Consider the following 17,631-nt stretch of genomic DNA (forward strand, 5'->3'; position numbering starts at 1 on the left):
TAAATGTCAATTAAAAAAGGCAAGAGAAAAAGAAATAAGTAGTTCTGCCTAGTTACTTTGAATGAAAGGGTAGCATAGGCATACTGTTTTTTTTAGGAGAATTTTTTTCCCCTATTGTTATGTGTTTGGTCTTTCTGAATCTGAGATAAACCTTGGTGGGATACTTGGATGAATTCAGGTAAAGTTGATAAAATTTAGGAAAAGAATTCTGTTTTTCCTCATTGGCAGCACTAAGGCAGTTGCCATTTTGGATCCCAGATTTCACTCAGGCATTTACCAAATAATCAGAGTCAGAAGAAAGCTAAAGACCATCATTTAGAGAGAAAGCTGATGCTGAGGGACCATGTTAAGAAGCATTCAAGGTTACACAGAGATGTGAGAGCTGGGTATGATTCCAGAAAGGGAGGGTGCTTTTGCTAATAGAGTCATAGCTGGTGACTTATTCAAATAGAAAATGGGATTCATGATTTAGTTGGTGAATGTGGGTATATATTACAGGTAAAACTTGGTTCCAGTGTCAGAAAAGCCCAAACCCTTTTTTTATGATAAAGTTTTGAAATAGGTCATAATGGAGATAATTGTATTAAATGAAGAACACAAAATACCACCCAATCTCCCTTCAGCACTGGAGTAGGAATTTGGATGGGAAAGGACACATTTTATGCAGTAATGATCATCTTAATAGTCCTGCACCCAATAGGGGACTACTAGTTTTTCTCTTTGTTCCTGTCTATTTTCTTTTGTGTTCTCAGGAAAGTAAGAATAGAAACAGCAAGGATTTTCCACGAGTGGAGGCTAAAAGGCCTATTTTCCAAGGTCTCCAAGGAACCAGTTATTTGGGAAATCCTATATTGGGATTTTAGTTGAATCAAATCCAAATGTCCTTCTGAGGCTAGTCCAAGAAGCATGTGACAGAATGCAATTGTGTTGTTCTGATATAGATATAGATCCTGATTCTTAAGAAATAGGAATCTTAACATCCAGGACCTTATGCTACCATGGTTTTTAGCTTTAGAGCTGTACTGGGTTGGGCCCATGGATGGAGCTGTGGTCTGGGCCATTGTATTAGTGAATAATACAACTTTACTCATATTCCACAAGAGCCCCTGAAGCCATTTCCCTGACTTTGGGCTAGAATGAACTTTAGAAGTTGTATTTTTAATCTTGTTAGTATTGCTCAAAGAACTATTGCCTTTAGTATGAAGTCAAAATCTCTCAGCAAGGCTTACAAAACCCTCATGAGCCAATCCCCACCAATATTCCAGCCCCATTTGCCACCATTCCCCTTGGACCTGAAAGTCTCTGTCTCTGAACTGCTTGTAACTCTTTGAACAGGGACTGTGGCCTCTCAGGTCTCTGAAACCCAAGCTTCGGCAGTTGCAATATACTGCTCTCTCCTTATAAAAAATTATTTCCTGCTTGTGTTTGATATTTCAGTTCGAACATCATTTTATCCATTATTTATTCATCAAAAGATTTTTATCAAATAATAATAAAAAGATTCATTCATCAAAGATTATTATCACCATGGATTAAGAGGTGTAAAGTATGCTTGCAACGTTGTGAAGTTTTTGTCAATGGTTGAGAGGTACATAAAAAGATAAGTGGGTTGTTTAGAGGTCTGTGAACACGTCACATAAGATGTTGAAAAGGAACAGAAAATATTCGGATCACTCCTTTGATGAAAGCCCCCACCCCCAGTTAGTGCTCTTGGATTCACTAAACCTGCCATACACTCACATCATTGGAATCCTAATCATCAGTTTATTTCCTTTTCCAGTGGGACCCACCCATGTCAATAATTTCTAAATCTCCATCCCTACCATACCAGCATTATTGGCATAGTGCAGGTACCCCAAATGTTTACTCTCTAAGCAAATAAATGTAGGAACAATTAGACCCAGCAAGTATTGAAATACAGTGTAATCCAGCCAGTCATAGAGAGACTGGACTAACAGGCCAGATTTACCCATAATCTCAAATCATGAATGAGGAGCATTCAAGAGGAAACCATTCTGCAGAGAAAAGAATGGGATAGGTGCCAGAAAGATGTAGAAACAATAAAACTAAGGGCCAAGAAAGAAGACGATGGAGACAGGTGCTGGTTCAGTCTCTGAAGTCAGGAGAGCCAGCCACTCACCCAGCTGGACTTCATGTAGGGGAGAGTTCCATGTTCCTAACAAGAGTTCCTGTTTCCCTCCCTCACACAATCTCCACTTTTTTCATTTATATATTTATTTTAGTGAGCTTAATTAGGTCTTTGTTTCATGTAACCTCAAGAAATTCAATTTACATGTTATTAATGTACTTAGGTCCTTAGAAAAGCACAAAGAACAATCAGCACATAATTCCTGAACTCATAAAGATACATTTAGCTATTAACTGGAGTTCAATTAACTGTCACATGCTTACATTTTAAAAATATTTCTGAATTGATTAAAAATCATGAAGAGTTTGTTTTTCATGTTTTATGAAAATGAAAATGACCTAGATTACTTCAGTCGAAAGAAGGGATAAAATGAATCAATTATTTGCATTCTATGACATTATTTCTTTATTTGTTTGGGTTTAAATGACCTAAATGAGTGTTCTGAAATATCTCCCAGGAAATTTAAGCAGTCCTAACTCATAGGAGTAGGAACATCCAAATCTCTATAATTATTTAGTCATTCTAGTAAATGGCAGCCTGACCTAAAAACAGTTGGGAAAACTTTGAGTGCAAGCTATGAAAATAAAACATCCTATTACAGTAACAAGGTCGGATGTATAGGGATACTAGTAAAACCAATATGCTCAAAGAAAAAGAATAAACTTAAACTGATTATCTTAGAATTCAAGTTTAGAATAGATAAACATAAATTCATAATTATACAAAATTTTTCTCATTATTCAAAGCTGAAAACAAATATTTGGAGGCATTCCAAGGATTTCTTAAATTTTTGTTAGGGTTTATAAGAAAAAGAAATATCTTTCCTGGTTTTAGGAGAGCACCGCCGTACATGCTATGCTTAATGGCACTTTATCTCTCATTTTATAATATATCTCCTTCTCAGTTATGTTCTTTTGTTCTTATGTTAATGGTTTTATTATTGATGTGTCATTTATTTTAAGTCATGCCCAATTCCTGTTAAGAAATCAGAGGCTTGAATAATGAATAAATGGAAGGTATTTCCCTCTCCTCTGGTTGTATTGACGAACCTCTTACAATTTACATTCCTTTGGATCGGAACTGAACTCCCCAGTACATAAAGCAGACAGGAAAGTCTCCAAATGTTGGTACAGGACACTAGACTGTTTCCTGGGGGCAGTAGACATTTGTTGTTCCTTCCCTACAGAATATTTTAAACCATGCATTATCACAGTTAAGGGTAATACCAAGGATGGTGACCAGTTTTATTAGTGATCACAAACACTTATTATCAATAAATGCTTTATGCTTAGTAACAAATATTTCAAACAGGTAGTTCATATATCCCCCCTTACTGGGGATGCAAGCCATGGCTCATGAAGGATCTTAGAGATGGAATTTAAAATTTCCTTCCAAATTGATGTGCTGTAATTCAATTCTAAATTTGGACACTTTAAAAAATTCACTTTGGAAATGTTCGTATGCTGTTGGAATCTTAAGAAGAAAAGTGGCAGGGATGAATGAGGTATGGAAAGAGGATGTGCCATTAACGAGCACTCAAAGTACGTCAGAGTTCCTTGGTGTCACCTACTCTCATTGGGGACAGATGGCCTTACTGAAGCTCTGTATTCTCCAACATTCTTGGCTTTTTAATTCCAAGATCCTCTTTTCCACAAAATTTGTTGCTATGCTTTAGTAAGGGATGTACACTACTTATGTTTTGTTTTTGTTTTGTAAGAAAATATTGTGAGCCTTGAACCAAGAATTATACCATTTGAAATGGAGACACACCACATTTTCACATTGAGCTTTCTTTGGGTGAGCCAAGACATATTCTGATCATGCTGATTTTATTGATTGATTGTACTGGGGATTGAACCTGAGGTTCTTATTAAGTTGCTGAGGCTGGCCTCTAATTTTGAAATCCTCCTGCCTCAGCCACCTGAGTAACTGGAATTAATAGTCCTGTGCTGTGCTGATTTTTGAGTGCTTAAGCTAAGGAGAGGAAGAAGGTAAAATATGTCCCAGGTCTTTAAAAAAAATGATTCACATACAACTGAGAAAAGGAAACAATAAAACATTTTGAACATGGGTGGTTATTGTATGTTATAGGATTATTCTTAATTGTTTTAAGTGATATGATTTTTAGCTTTTTATTTTTTGTGTGTGGTACTGGCAATCAAACACAGGGCCTCCCATGTACAAACACTGTACCAATGAGCTACATTCCTGGGCTCTAGCTACTTTTTAAAAGAGTAATTATAGAAATGCATGATGAAATATTTGTGGATAAAATCTGAGATTTACTTTGAAATAATGTGTAAGGGAAAGAAGATGGGGATACAACTCACCTTTAATTGTTGATGCTGGATCCTGGGTATATGGAAATTCATTGTTAAATTTGTCTGCTTTTATATGTATTTTAAATGTTTTATAACAATAATTAAAAAAAAAGGAAAGGATTTTAAAATGCTCTATAGATGAATTAAGAACTCTTTTTTCCTGTTGTCAACTCAGGTCTTAGACATAGTAGTAACTGTATCATTGAGTAGAGAGAGGAACAAGACCAGGCCTAGAGTTGGTTTGGGGATGGTGCGATTGTGCATATCTTAGTGATTTTGTGTAACTTTGTATTTGGTCATATGTGTAAAATGTCATCGCTTAAGTGAAAATTTGAAATATATAAAAAAGTTTTATAATATTTACACCATTTTTAGATTAGTAAATTAAATCACTCATATTTATTATCCCTTTTATTAGTTTGTGTAATTGTATAATAGCAATTGAGACTTGGAAATATCTTTAGTACTCCATTTATTATCAGTTCCATCAGCAAACTTGCAGGTAACATTTATTATGTTTGCTTAACCACTGAAAAAAGTATTAAGAAAGATTGAACAACTTTCCTAATATTCATTGTATCTAGGAGCATAGGCAGAAACTAAGAACCTTAAAGTAACATTTTTAGTTCTCAGTTTACCAATCTCTTCATGTTATCCTAACATTCTCATGAGTTTTAGTCACAATTTTTATTTCTTACTCTAACAAAATCAAATACTTTAAAACTTAGGCATCATGGAACAAGTTCAGATAATGAAGTGCCAACTGGATTTTGGCACTGTTCTTCACATATTTGTCATCAAGAGTCAAAAGTAATAGGAAAGAACTTAGGCAGATGAAAGCAGTTTGGTTTCACAGAAACGGAATTGACACTGTACAGTCAGTGCTGTGGAATTCTGGATTCTGCCACTACAACTATCACTACCATCCTCTCTAATCAGTTTCAGCAGACACGTTGGGCTGAATTAACATCCGGAAATCTTCTACTACAATGAAACTAAATAGTTCTGCTTACGTCTACAGTGTTTAGTCATAGCTCATGTTTATTCTTTTTACGTTCTGAAACTATTATACATGGTCTGTCACTGAATTACTTTTAATTAATGTCCTTGTGTTGAGCTTTGCCAGGAAGCCTGACCAACCTTTGACCAACTAACATGGGGCCAGGAGGTATTTTGGAGAGAATACTGGATGGGTTTTGTAACAATGTTTTTCAAAGTCAAAGTTTTAACCATATTCTCTTTTTCTGTCTCACTGACTTTTAGTAAGAGATGGTTCCTTTATAAAAATTTTTAAAAATCTTTTTTAGTTGTCAACGGATCTTTAATTTTATTTATTTATTTATTTATATGTGGAGCTGAGGATTGAACCCAGGGCCTCACACGTCAGGCACTGCAATTTCTCTGTTATGTTTTATTTCAGTTTCCTAACTGATTGTGAGCTCCCTCTTGGTCCAAATGCCACCAAGTTCACATAATTGCCAAGGAAAACATACTTTAGATTTCAGTTGGAGCTATGAATGCATCTGTGTGTATAGACTGAGAAGGAGTTCACAATTTCTGTTAAGGAGGAGTTACTACTTTACCTAGAATAGAGGTGAAACTTTTTACTATATTTGAGATCTTCACAGGTTGGAATAAAGATCCTCAAATTCATGACAGAATCAGTAGTTACTATTTTTGCAGGTATAGTTTATTTCTTTCTCTTCCTACTCCACTCTTTCAGTACCATGTTGGTAAAAAATTTCATAGGGATGTTCTTTCTTAATGGCAGGAGGTAAAATTGTGGGTATGGAATAAACAAAATCCAAAGAATATTTTGCTGGCTAGTGACTTTTAGGTAATCTTACAATGTTATACCAGTTTCTATGTTGTGGTAATATACAATTGCTTTAGGAACAAATCAGCTTGCTGGTGGCAGCCCTGCCAAAGTCATGGTCAGATAGTACCCTGAGCTTTTTCTTGAATCCAGATAATTGCTATTGACATTAAGGAGTTTCTGTTATTTTCAGTGAAAAAGTCTAAAGAAAAAGGAAAAATGTATAATGATGACATGTCATAGTTATAGAGCCTCTCCTTTCCACTGTGGTGCTCATTACAATAACAGAAATATTAATTCTTGCCCATCATACAATGAGATAAAGACAATAATCATCAGGGGTATAAATGGAAAATTCTATTTTGATGAGTAAATCAGTCTACAGGTAATATCCCTTAGAAAAACAGAAGAGAGAGAAATCAAGAATAGAAAAAAATTCAAAATGTGCCCAAGTGATTGCTTCAGAGTGTATTCATCTTACATTTACTCCCCTCCTCCTTTTTTTTTTTTTTGTACCAGGGATTGAACTTAAGGTGCTTAACCACCGAACTACATTCCCAACCTTTTTTTTACTTTTTATTTTGACAAGGTCTTGCTAAGTTGCTTAGGACCTTGCTAAATTGCCGAGACTGCCCTCAAATCTTGTAATCTCTGGGATTACAGTAGTGCCCCACCACTTCTGGTTCCTTCATTTGCCCTTTGAGACACAAAGACCCTCCCTCAGTTGTCAGTTGGAACAGACAAGCAACAACTCCTCTGGGAGTGTGGATCTAGTGACAGAGTGACTCTTAATCCTTCAGTGGTGATGTTGCTATTAGAAGTCAGACCCAACCACAGACATATAACCTGGTCTATGGAAAATAAATCCAAGAGCAAGAGCAACTCTTTTTTATTCCAAAGTGTTTTTTTTTTTTTTTTTACATAGAATTAGGTCTTCTTGATTGAAGGGATCTATGCACTTTAGAAAATGCTTAACTTCCTATTGATTAATTAATTTGTTGAATGATAAAGTTGATTCTGATGGATCCAGTGTTGCCATCTTATACATTTTGCACCCAAATGATAAGGAATAAACCAGAAAAAACAATGCCCATGTGCTCAAATACATGTTAATAGACCCAAGTTCCCATTAGTCACCATGGAAAATAAAACTACTGTTTGCACAAGTTTCCACCAAGTATTAAAAAATAGAATATGAAATGTTTATTAAACACCTTTTAGACACATATTAGCATTCATATTAATATTAACCATGGCTCAATAAACTCGAACCACAAAGAAATATGTCATCTGTAGAGCATTTAAGCTCAGTAATTGGGTCGAAAAAATACTAAATGGAGACACAAACTCACTTGGAAATATTTACTTTTATTTAAAGCAGAATTCTCAAGTGCCTCTCTGCTTTCTGATTTCATTCAGGACAAGAATGAAAATACTGAAATGTGGCAGAATTTCTAACAGAATGAAAGCCAAGAATCACTGAAAACAGTGTTGAGATTTCCGGTTTAATTTCTAGGACAAAGAGATCCATTGTTGGTTTATATCATCTCTGCTGCATGGATATCCAGATAAATAAAAACTGTTGACCTTTCAGGGTTACCTGGTATCCTATCTTGGCTCCGATTTAGCACGTTCCTCACAGTATGGTGTTGGGATAAATCCAACCTTTCTTTACTACAATGGCTCCTAATCATTCCCAAAGGAAGGACTGGAAAATATTTGGAATTTTTCTTCTATACTTTCATATTAGTTTATTCTGAGAGCACTTACCATTTGTATTTTGGATCAAATGTCAGGTAAAAAAATACAAAAGAGTCATTTAACTACTTTTTTTTCCCTAAAGAGCAATATCATATTTTTGTTAGTATAGTGTTTGTTTTATTTTGCTTTGACACGTGGCTTTTAAAAAAAAATTGTCAGTCTTTCTCTTTGGATTTAAGTACCTAATTCTAGGGAATAAAAGGAAACACCAAAGCATGACTTTTTCATATTATGAATTTAATTGCTTTTCATGGTTAATCTTTTTATGGCATTTTCATCTCATAATTATATACAAATAATATGTAACACAAGGTATTAATTTTATGAGTTTATGACAAAATTCATTAGTATTCAGGTTTCACTTGGCACTGTCACAATTGCCATTTCTTTTCTTCTAACCATACTTCATTCTTATGCTTGAATGGAGGAAAAGAAGCATTCGTTAGCTGCCAATACTCTCCTATCAGCTTGCCATACACAGTCTCATTAAATATGATAAAGAAGGAGCTGGAAAAGGAAAGAGAGATTATTAAATCTAGTTAAGGAATGGCACCTGGTTCTCTGCTGTCTTAATTTGATTGGGGCCATCATATATTGAATAGATATTATTATTTATTTGTTTCTGAAATTTGTGTCTGATTTTATTTTGATATTTCACTGTATCTTATATGTGGCTATATCTTTCAAGTCTACTTTTTTTTTTTTTTTGGTGTTTTGCATAGCCTCTACCCGTGTCAAATTCTAGCACCTTATACTTTAGAAAGGAGCCACAGCCTCCTAGCTGGGAATGTAACAGAACAGCAAACTCAGGTGACAATCTTTAAGATAGTCTGAGAACAAGCTGACATGGAAGAGACAGGGCTAAACATATAAACCCTTTTGTGGTCAAACTTGCTGACCATTGGACTTGTACCTTGGGCTACTACTACTCAATTGCTATGTCTACTCCCTGCATCTCTGCCATACCTGATTTCTGTAGGAACTCTGCACTAAACTTAAAGCTCCTGGTTTAACTCCCACTTGGCAAGTAGAAGTAACTGTTCTTTCATGTTCCACATTGACCTCTATCTCTGGTATTTACTCTCCATTTGTACTTTCTAGCATCCTTTTGCTCTGGGTCCATTTCAGACAACTAGCATTTTTACAACAAGAGATTCAGTTTCCATGACAATTAACAGTGAGAACCATGGAAAAAAATTGGCTCATCATGACACCCAGGTATCAGCCACCAAGTGGATTGTTGTGTACTGATTGATTTGTCTTCTATGTACAATGTTTGTTCTCTTTTCTGAGATGCTCACCAATTATGTTTTTAGAAATGCAAATTGGTTTCTCTGTTGGAAGGGAAGGTGAATGGCATTGAAGAATGCTTTTTAATTCCCATGAGTTCTTAGAATGATTTCTAGATATATCAGAAGAATCTTTCAGGTTGCATGACATTTTACAGGGTACCTGCTTATTATGTTCTGGTACAATCTATTTTAAGGAGATAAAATCAGTTCATACCACATCAATACAAAATCACCTTCATTTTTTTTCTCTTTAAACTTTTATATTAATGGGTCTCAAAATTCTGTGACAGATTTTTTGGTCAAGTTGTTTCCAACAAAAAGTACTAGTATTAGTTTTAAAAACTAACAACTTAAAACTGCCACACACACACAAAACAAATGGTCCACAAAACATTCTCCTTTCCTTCCAAAGGTTTTATGAGGCATTGTTATCATTAACCAGTCTTTTACAATTAAACTTAAATGGCCAATTGAGACAAACTGTTCTTCCACTTAAGACTGAGGTGGCAGGTATTAGGGGTAATATTCATTTAGCCCTCTAAGCTTTCTGGGCAGACTTGGTGACCTTGCCAGCTTCAGCAGCCTTCTTGTCCATTGCTTTGATGACACCCACAGCAACTGTCTGCCTCATATGCTGAACAGCAAAATGACCCAGAGGAGGATAGTCCAAGAAGCTCTAGACACACATAAGTTTTCATGGAATCATATCAATGATGGCAGCATCACCAGATTCAAAGGATTTAGGACCATCTTCCAGCTTCTTACTAGAATGGTGATCAATTTTTTTCTTCCAGCTCAGCATACTTGCAGGCAATGTGAGCTGTGTGACGATCTAGTACAGGGGCATAGCCAGCCCTGATTTGGCCCGGATGGTTCAGGATGATCACCTGAGCAGTGAAATCAACTGTTTCTCTTGGCGGGTCATTTTTGCTGTCACCAGCAACATTGCCATGATGAGCATCTTTGACAGACACATTCTTGACATTGAAGCACATTGTCTCCAGGAAGAGCTTCATTCAGAGCTTCATGGTGCACAACTTCAGTTGTGACATTGACTGGAGCAAAGGTGACCACCAGGCTTGAGAATACCAGTCTCCACTTGGCCCACAGGGATAGTACCGATACCACCAATTTTGTAGATATCCTGGGAGGGCAGATGCAAAGGCTTGTCAATTGGATGAGTTGGTGGCAGGATGCAATCTAAAGCTTCAAGTAGTGTGGTTCCACTGGCACTGCCATCTTTACAGGTGATTTTTCATCCCTTGAACCAAGAGTATAAACACTTGGCTCCAACATGTTGTCACCATTCCATCCAGAAATTGGCACAAATGCTACTTTGCCAGAGTTGTAGCCAGTTTCCTTAATTGTTAGGGTCTGTAAACAAGTCAAGATGGCACCTGGCATTTTGCCAGAGGGAGTGGTTTGTGAAGTAACGCCAGCGAGCCATTAAATGTGGAGATTCCTTATTGGTTGACTGCTGTATCTAGTTTATGTTAATTAAGATAAGCTGTGTGGAATGTATATATACCCCTCCTGTCCTACAATAAACGGCTCCCACTCCTGCTGTATCAATGTACACAAGTTGCTCGTCACCCCCCCCCCCCCCCCCCCGTTATTTTGCTGCAGCCGGACTGCGGCACTTAATGTAGGTGCTGACTTCCTTATGACTTCCTTAACAATTTCCTCATACCTCTTCTGACTGTAGGTGGCTTGGTGGAATCCATTTTGTTAACACCAGAAATTATAAGCCAGAGGGTTTGCTCACAGGTCTGCCCTTTCTTGGAGATACCAGCTTCAAATTCACCAACACAAATAGCAACAATCAGGACAGCACAGTTGGCCTGAGATACTCCTGGAGTCATGTTTTTGAGAAAGTCTCTGTGTCTTGGGGCTTTAATAATAGTCACATAATACTTGCTGGTCTCAAATTTCCACCAGGAGATGTCAATGGTGATACCATGCTCATGATCAGCTTTCAGTTTACTCAAGACCCAGACATACTAAAGGAGCCCTTTCCCACTCAGCAGCTTCCTTCTCAAATTTTCCAATGGTTCTTTTGTTGACCCTACCACTTTTGTAGATCAGATGGCCAGTAGTGGTGGACTTGCCCGAATCCACATGTCCAATGACAAGGATGTTGATGTGAGTCTCTTTCTTTCCCATTTTGGCTTTGATTTAGTGGTAGTTTTCAGGACACCTGTGTTCTGGCAGTAAATCTGTTGCAGACAAAAAAGTCACTTTCATTTTTGTATCCTTTATTTTTATATCTTACTGGTCAGTAAATGAGGAATCACATATAGTTTGTGGCATTTTGATGTTTGGCTCTTCATCTGTCTCTTCTCTGTGCTGGTTGTTCTGTTCTTCTTTTGGCTTCATAGTATTTATGCTTTTTAATCTCTGGTTATCTTTTGAAAGCAGACAAGTCATAGACATGTCAGTGCTTTAGGAGGAAATTGCCAAAGAAATGTTGCTTTTAACTTTTCCTTGTTCTAGCGTGGTCCTTGATCCTTAACTTATCTCTCAGTTTTGACCCATCTGCTATCCTTAGGATTTAGCTGCTAGTCTTGCTTTCCTCTGCTTGGCATCCTTTATGACTAACATGTGACAGACCCTTTGGCTCTTTTCAATGTCTGTCACGTGGGTGAGATTTTCTTCCTGCCATGTTCCCAGCTCCTGAGACTTTAAAACTTGATACAGTCTAATTTTCTGGCTCAGAAAATCTTGATCCTCCATGACGGGGCTTCTTAAGTGGGATGCTGATGATTCTACATTTTCCTCTCTGGTTTGCTCTTTTATCTTTCTCTTCCCAGCTCTGCTCTCCAAGAGCTTGAACTCTTTATGGTCTACTGCTCAATTTCTCTTGCCTTCTGGTTTATATATGGGTGTAGTGATGCTGGAGATTAGCAGCCAGGAGGTAAGAGTAAGTGAAGTATTTATTAGTACTTATTCTCCTTGTTTCTTCTTGCCGGTTTGGGCAGTGGCCATCTTATTTTACCAACAGTCACAGCTATTTTACTGAAGTGGCTGTTCTCTTGATTTTCATTGGGAAACATGATCCTTTCTTTGTCTGGGGATTAGGGGAGGTAAAGACTTTTCATTGAGAGTTTGTCCTTGAATGTTTTACCTTATTTCATTGCTAGTCTTCACCTGGTCCACACTTTCATAATAGTCTCACCATTAAAATTTCTTCAGTTAACCCTTTGATTATACCATTTGTTTCTTGCTGGATTCCTGACCAGGACTTGGGCATTAAGAATAGCACATGAAGCAAGTGTAATCAATGGTAATAGGTCTTTATAGATGTGATTATCATTTTGGGGACAGTGATGTGACAGTCACAACATATGTCTCAGAGTTATATGTACATATATCCCAGACAGATGGAAAAAGAGGTATTGGTGAGGAAAGCACAGACTGAGGAGTAAGAAGAGCTAGGTTTTTCTCTCTAAGGGGATAAGATTTTATGATAGATACATTGAAATGTCCTATTTCTCTTTTGTTAAAGTAGTTCTCAGACTGACAGGCTATAGAACTGGCATAGGAAAGCTTAGAGCAGAAGAGGAAGCACTGTGTATGAACTTTGATCAGCAAGTCCACCCAGAGGGGACCTGAATGGTTTTCTTCCTTTCTTGATAATGAATGTCTATTGTACTGGAATCTACTCATGAATTGTATTTCACACTGTGCAGCTTTGGGGATTGGCTCTCTCTCCTCTACTGAAGTAGAGACAGAGAAGTGGGAAAAGCTGTCTCCATTGCAGGTAAGAGGGTTGCAGCTTGATAGTATGTTGAAGGTACAACAGCGCCATTTTTGACAGTACTGTAGACTAGTGGCTCAGGGGTCTTAAAATTGATTTTACTTGAGTTTGGTGCTAGGGATTGAAACCAGGGCTTTGTGCATGCTAAGGACATGCTTTACCACAGAGCTAAACCCAAGTCTTGGTTCTGTGCTTTCTAAGCTGAATAGGAAGAAGTGCCTATGGGCATATACCTAGTGAGGAGCAGTGACAAAGAATGCTGGGAGTTTTTGCAGAGCCACAGGTCTACAGGAACAACAGAAGAGGTGGAGGCCAGTAAGAAGCCAAATAATCCTCACATGCTCTCATTTTCTACGGAGGACTCCTTAGTGATATGGCAATGGTGTCAAATTTAAAGTTCAACTCAACCTAATAGGTGGTTTACCAAAATACTGCCTTAAGCAACTGGGTTACAATTCTCACACATTGCTGCACCATTAAAGCCCATCAGATTACAGGAAATTAGGGATATTCAATCACTGTGTGCAGACTCTGGTATGGTTTTGGTCAAAAACACTGAGCTACACAGCCAAAATTAAGACTAGAGTGTAGGAATTATCTAGTAAATTATTCTGTGCCAACAGTCAAATGGGATTATTCTGGATCCAAGTTGATTTTTTTTGGCTTGTGCAGCCAATCTGAATTGGCTGTTTATGGAAAACCAAAGTTAACAGAAGATTGTAGGCTTTTAGACAAGGATTATTATTAGCAGAATAAAATGGAATCATATCCAGGGAAATCATGAATTCCCTTATGTTTCAGCTGGGATTGGAAAAGAAGGATGAAGAACAATATACATGCCATTAGTTTTGGGACTGAGCAGTTAAATACTGAGAGAAAATCAGGGTTAAAAACATGTTTCATGTTCTAAAATTTTAGAACATAGAGATAATTAATAACAATAAATATTCATCTTTATGGCTATTCCAATTGAAATGGTTGATGATACAGATCCAATTTGCCAGATTTTTGCTCTGTTCTGAACAGAAGACATTTCAGACAGGTCTGTCTGTTCTTTCCCTGAGTTACATCCATACCCTCTATATTTCTTCATTTGTGTTGTACCCAGTAAAGAACTATACAACTCTCACTCATGGTGAACAAAATTATTACTTAATGGAATCTTTCCACTGTGAAAAAAAAATGTATTTCAATTGGCTTAAAATAATACCGAATGCTGAAAGCCAAGTACACGACCTCTGACCCTGCTGGTGTTTAAGATATCATGCTCTTCATACTTTCTGGTGAGAGTCTTAGGCCTGTCTCTGAAGAGGGGCCAAATGTAAATAAATTCATAGTGTTTAGATCAGGGTTTTGCCAATGTATATTATGTCTCATAAAAGCCCTTATTATATAACTTCCTTCTTGGGTTTTACAGAGTTCTTGTTTGTTGACATTCAGGGTGTGTCTAAAAAGTATATTTTTGATTTATCCTACTCACCTAGGCAGAGTGCCCTGGACATTTGGGGATCTGGTTTATACTTCGTGGTTTATTTTTTTGTGGTTGTATATTTCCTACATTTTGCTCATGTGCCCTTAGACTTCTTAGGAAAAGCTTGACAGCTCATTTTTATAAATCAATCAATAAGTAAGTAATACATCATGGATCAAAGGGCACGGCAGCAGCACTGCAGAGAGAATTATATTGTCCTGGGCACTTATGTACTTATAATGATGATATCCTTGGACTCAAGGCTTAACACATTTTTCATTGGAACTATTAGATTCCATATAAGATCAACAATTACAAGCGCTCTAGTCAAGATGATTAAAATTTAACGGGCTTCTTTTACAGGCTTCAGTGTTTTGTATTCTCCTGTCCTTCTCTTTAGCCTGACTTTTCTCTGTATTTCAGAATTCTTTGTTTGACTTCCAAAAGCTACTCTGTTTAATACCTCCTCAACCCAAAGGCATAACTGAAGAGGAATGAAACTTGGAATTCTTGAGTCTTTAATGAGCCTCCCAGGAGCCAGGTCCAGCTTAGGACCAGGTCCACCCAAGAGCAAGCATGCCCAGCACTCTGCATGTTCCAGGCCAAACTTCAGAACCTCTAGTTCAAAGGGGATTTTACCTTTTGTAATATCCATCAAGTTTCCTGTGAGAAGAGAGGAGGAGCTTGAGAAGGTTGCTCCTCAGGAGCTGTCATCCAGAATTTACCCTTTTAGCCATGGCTAGTCACGTGCCCTGTTTAGTGCAGTCTCCCATTCCCCAGCACATTTTCTGACACAGAAGACTCACAAAATATTTGTCAAATTCATGAATGAATAAATGAAAATTTTAAAAGCAGTTAGAAAAACCAATAATTTCATAGGTAATCTTAAATTTTGAAGTTATGATGATATTACCTATACTTCAAAGCAAAGTAAAAGGGCATTTTATGAATATAGAGAGATGGGGGAAGGCAAAGGCAGAAGAGAGAATAAACAAGGCTATAACATTTATTCCAAGAATGTGATTTTGATATGGTGCTATGCTTAGTTTTCTTCTAAATTGTCTTGGCATTTTCTTCCTACTTTAAATAAATAGTAATGAGTCTGTATAGGCGAAATTAAGGTCATTGAAATTCGTTCTAAAATCATCAACATAACTTTCCCTTCGATTTTTTTATTCCCTAAGAATAAGAATACCAGCAGCAATAAGAATGGCTGACACATTTTGAAGACTTACTCCATGTCAGACATGTGCTAAGGGCACTAAATACACTATTGGACTGAATCCTGGTGACAACCCTGTAAAACAGATTCCTTGGTCTCTCTAGTCTACAGACGGAACAAGGAAGCTTAAAGGAATTAAGTTCTTTTGCCCAAGATTATACAGCATGCATGTGGCATATTTGAACCCAGGAGGCCTTCTAGGATGGCCAGTGTCCTCAAAGCATACTTTAGGTGCCCACCACTCCCATTAGTATGGTCCTTTGGGTTCTGATATCTCAGGAGTCCTACAGCATACCTGGATGGCTGATACAGACTGAATATTTGTATTCTTTCCCAAGTTTATACATTGAAATCTTATTCTCCACTGTATGGTTGGCCTTTGGGAGGTGATTTTGTTATGAGGGTAGAGCCCTCATGCCAGGTTTAGTGGCCTCATAAATGAGAGTCTACAGAGCTCTTGTCTTTTCTACCATGTGAAGACATGGCAGAAGATAGCTGTCTAGGAACTAGGAGGCCTGCTGTCACCCCTGCCCTGAAGGCACCTTGATCTTGAAATTAAAATTGTTGTTTATAGGACACATTGACTATGGTTTTCTGTCATAGCCGCTGCAGTGGACAAATACAATGGGTTTTTATAATCTTATGTCCTACGAAACTTGTCTGTGCTCTTCAGGGCCCCAGTCTAAGGAATAAATTCTTGCTAATGAGGAAAGAGCTGAAAATGAGTAAATTTGTAATTATTCCAAGGAAATTCATTTATATATATAACAGAGGTTCTCTGAAGACTGTGCTTTGCCCAAATAATGATTCTACTCTTGAGAAGTTCAGACCATTGGCAGATCTTTGGGGGAGGGGCATTAATTTGGTCCAGGCTGACTTTTCATTGACCTTCACATCACATTAAAAAGAAAAAAAAAATAGAGGTCTTTTTGGCTCATGCTCCAGGAAGAAGTGACAAGGGAGAAAGTGTTGAATGTACCTTCATTATTTATAAGTAATTCTAGTCAGGCTCATTCATATGTATGTACTCATTTCCCCTTTTGGCTATGAGAGCACCTAGGAAAATTTTGGCCTGTGTCCCTTGGGGTTTCCTGGGAAGGAGGGCAGTTTGAAATAAGGGAGACTGCTTGCTGTTTTTGATTGACAGTTGTGCTGATGCAGCAAGCAAATGAGTTTCTTTGTAGGTGTGTATGTTCAGAACCAGTGCACAAATTCTTCCTGTACAGGTATAGCTTGTGGATATGTGTGTGGATAGAGGAGAAAGGAGAGAGGAGGGGGAGGGGAGAACACATGAATTTAAAAACAACATGGATTTTTTTTTCCAATTTGGAATTGAGTTTACATCTATACCTTTAGGAGATATATTGGAAATAAGAATTTCTGTCTTGAATTAATTGATTTCAATTTTAACTGTATATTTAGTTCAATTGTCATGATGAAAAAAGCCCTAATGGTAGAAAGAACAGTGGTTTCTGCCTCTGAAGGCCTGGGATTCTGGATTTACCCTGCTGCATTCCAACTGTGAGAACATGGGTGAGTTAATTCACCTCTCTAATATTCATTTAAGAGACCCTCTCTATTTGGACATCCTGTACTTCTATAATAAATAATCTGAATATTTGTTTTTAGTAATCATTTACTTCAAGAACCTTGCTACCTGTCTTAGGTTAGATTTTCCATTTGAAGACCCCAGACAAAGTTTCCTAAGCCAGTGATTTTTTTTTTCTTTTTTTCTTTCTTCTTATTTTAGTATTAGGAATCGAACCCAAGGACACTTTTCCACTGAACTACAACCCCAGCCCTTTTAATTCTTTTTCATTTTGAAACAAGGTCTTACTCTGT

At 37.2% G+C, this 17,631-nt stretch overlaps 1 long non-coding RNA gene and 1 pseudogene across 1 annotated transcript in view; both read right to left on the reverse strand.

The window, feature by feature from the left end:
- Positions 1-17,631, reverse strand: part of LOC139703631 (uncharacterized) — a 325,092-nt gene that overhangs the window by 41,327 nt on the left and 266,134 nt on the right. The window lies entirely within an intron of this gene.
- Positions 9,866-11,502, reverse strand: LOC114080729 (elongation factor 1-alpha 1-like; annotated as a pseudogene).

The sequence above is a fragment of the Marmota flaviventris genome (assembly GCF_047511675.1).
Source record: "Marmota flaviventris isolate mMarFla1 chromosome 5 unlocalized genomic scaffold, mMarFla1.hap1 SUPER_5_unloc_1, whole genome shotgun sequence".
Taxonomy (NCBI): domain Eukaryota; kingdom Metazoa; phylum Chordata; class Mammalia; order Rodentia; family Sciuridae; genus Marmota; species Marmota flaviventris.